Source organism: Cricetulus griseus, chromosome 2 (assembly GCF_003668045.3).
Source record: "Cricetulus griseus strain 17A/GY chromosome 2, alternate assembly CriGri-PICRH-1.0, whole genome shotgun sequence".
NCBI lineage: Eukaryota > Metazoa > Chordata > Mammalia > Rodentia > Cricetidae > Cricetulus > Cricetulus griseus.
Genome location: NC_048595.1, coordinates 449,672,062 through 449,675,447, shown reverse-complemented (window position 1 = coordinate 449,675,447; position 3,386 = coordinate 449,672,062). Strand labels below are relative to the sequence as shown.

Sequence of the window (3,386 nt, the reverse complement as noted above, 5' to 3'; positions counted from 1 at the left end):
AAAGCATTGGGTTACTCCTACTTAGGTTTATCTGCCTAACAAAGTTGTGAATAGTTTTTCACAGTAGGTTTTTGTCATTGTTTCATTAAAACTGATTATTTAATATCAACTTTACACCTAAACCTGGTCCTCAGAATCACCTCTTACGGACACATTTCTGATTAAATTGTACTTTCAGAAACAGTATTTTGAGCTTCTGATATTTTTTTCTTCAATGCTCACATTCCTATCAAATCCTTCCTTTTTCTGTTTTGTGTTTGAAAGAACTTTTTTCTTTTAAAATAGTTCAGCCTCAAACAACCTCAAAAACCTTGAATCAACAGATAGATAATAAAAATGCCATATGTATATCACACTATAAAATACTATCTATCAGTAAAGAAACCTGGAAGCATGAACTTTGCCAGTAAATGGATGAGCAGGAAATGTTCATGTTGAATGAAGCAACCCAGACCCAGGAAGACAAATATTACCTGTTCTCTCTCACCTGAGGAATCCAGAGCACATAGCCTAAAGTAATTTTAGGAAAATAAAAAAGGATCATTGCCAGAGTTGGTGTGTTGGAGAGGAACAGAGAGGGGAATAACAGGGCACAATGACCTGATCAGAAAAATAGGAGAAAATGGTGGGTGGGTTCTAATGAGGGGCTGTGGACAAAAGAGCACACGAAGGAGAGGCTGGGAAATAGTAGTAAGCACGTCTGAAAACGTTGCAAGAAATCAGGACATTAACTATCAAAACACCTATAGAACGTGTTAGTCTGTGTATAATACACATACACAGATTAGAGGAAAGTTTCTCATCTGAGCTGACAATGTTCCTTTTAAGAACTAATAGCCATCTAACAAAAGTCCCCAACACCAAGTATGAGAAATATTCTTTTGAGTTGTTAGGGCTGTCCAAGAGACTTTAAAACATTGCAGGCTATCACTATCACATTTGGTTGCCCCTCATAAATGAAAGATATACCAATTATTGAAGAGACCAATCACCTCAGACACATGAGCTAAAGGCACTTGATATGAGATTGATCTCAGTGCCTGCTTATGAGGACTAGTTTTTTTGGTATCAGAAGGCACTTTGCAAGCTTCCAAAGGAGGAAGCAAACAGCATCCCTACCCATCTATGATGCCTTTTCACCATGTCAGTGACCATTATGGCACAATGACCATGTTGGTGCAGTAGTGTCACACATACCTTAGTGATAACCAGTAGCTCTCCACTTGTGCTAAAGACCTGCTCAAAAAGAAGAAAACCATGTTTGATACTGGAAACTTATCTATGTACTCAAAGCTATTGAAGTTATACAACTTGGAGAAGAAACACTTTATTTAATCAGCATAATCCCTAACTATGCTTTTTAATATCTTTCTTTATTGTCAGAAATAAGTGTCATCCTCACCCCCAATAAGGAAACCTCTCTTTTAAACAGATGGAAACCAAAACCAAGCATGTTTGTTGCTGTGATGTTCATCTCATTCAGGTAGTAGTATTGCTGAGTCCTTATGGGTGTGGCTTCTGACATTAAGATACACAATTTCACAGAAAATTTCTCCCTCTTCTACAATGTTTTCTTTGCCTGAGGTACAGCAGAGATTTGTTTTGTTTGTTACAAAGGCATCCATTGGAACTGGGTTGCATGCCCTGTAATTTGATTGGGGTTGCTTGGAGGGAGGGAAGGGAAGGAGAAAATAGTGTACTTATATGACAATTCAAAGGCAGAAGAATAAAAAATAAAATAGTTTAGCCAGTTGAAGTCTCTTAATTTCCTTTTCTGTTTGCTTTTTGGGAGGAGAATCTTTTTTTTTTTTTTTTTTAATCTATGGAGGCTTTTTACTTATTTTCTTTACATCTCTAGAAAAAGAATTCCAGGATTTCCCTCCTCTGTGTTTTCGTCTTGCTTCTTCATGGTCCATGATAGCAGCTGAGGTTGTCAGTACTATGAAGCCAAACTGACAGGATGAGAGCCAATTGTTCTGCCATTTTTCTAGGTCTTTGAGCCACACATCAAATCCACACTTGTTCAACCTGACTGTGAGGTTCAAGACAATTTTCCCAGCTCTGTGGTCATCGGTGATTTCAAATTAACCAATGTAACCATGCTTCATCACCACGATGACTTTGGAGCAGGGCCTGATGAGGACCTGGCATTTGCCTGTCTTCTCAGCATTGTTGATGCTCTTCAGAGCATTGGCCAGGACATTCATGCGCACCATGGTGACGAAGCGGAAAGATGATTGGGAGGAGAATATTGTTTAATTACTTAGTTTAACTCCAACTAAAGCTTCAGATGCGCTTTTCATGTATAGTGTTCTAAAATTGATGACACGTGAATATGTTTTAATCATAAAATCTAAATATCATTATTTTAGGAAAATATTTAAATACTAAGTATGAAAATAATGAAAATGAAGCCTTTCACTTTAATAAATCTGTACTACTAGAATACAAAGGCCAAAATATCTCTTGTCTCATGGAGTGAAAAGAAACTATAAGAAGCTGTTATCTACCTAACTCTAGGATTTCAATCAAAATTCATTTGTGAAATTCTGTTTTACATATTAGTCTTGTGACTAAGAATTGGATCACAAGGCTTTTTGCAAGAGTAATATAAAGAGGTAAATTGGGCCTTCATAACTTAATCTATAAGGTTCTAAAATTACAGTTCTGAATTCTGATACTTCCAGTTCCAAGCCTTCTTTCTTCTTAGCCAAGAGCATAAAATTATATACATTGTCGATATTGAATATAGACCTGTGGATCTGACCAAAGTTAATAAGACAGCAACATGATGCTCACACACTAGAAGATTCATTCGCAGTGTTGCAGCTTAACGGGCTGAACCTCTGTTCAAGATTCCCTTTGTTCTAGGCTTTTTAGCCGGATTTGAGAGTTATTCTTTATTTTCCCCCACTACAATGATGAAAAACTTCTAACACACATGGAGCTGTTACACTGCTCTCCATTATACGGGCTTTCTTTTCTCCTCCCATCCAGAGCTAATGTCTGACTTCTTCATGATATCCTGCACTTAGAGCTGATGCTTGATAAGTCACGGTGAAATGGATGGTACTCCATTTCCATTAGAGGAGTGGGCCTGAGTACTTGTGCCTGCTCACCCTCAATACTGTTTCTTTACTTTCACTTAGCTAACTTATCCTGCAAATTCTACAAAGTTAGGATGGTATATTGTTTATGATTTCTTTAATGCAAACAGCCAGAGTTAGACCTATGTGCAATGAATGTTGTTCTTTTTGTAAGCTAAAACATAAAAACTACTATAATTTTCAAAAAGTATATTTCCTTACTTTTATATTCTCTTTCCCACTAAAATGCAAGTCCTGGATGGTTCTGCGCATGGTTCCCATGCTTTAGCCAAGTATAGA

The 3,386-nt window shown here is 37.1% G+C and overlaps 1 pseudogene; it reads right to left on the bottom strand.

Annotated features, from left to right (window-relative positions):
* Nucleotides 1–1,068: 1,068 nt before the first annotated feature.
* LOC100752821 lies at nt 1,069–2,227 on the bottom strand (annotated as a pseudogene).
* Between the last annotated feature and the right edge of the window lie 1,159 nt (nt 2,228–3,386).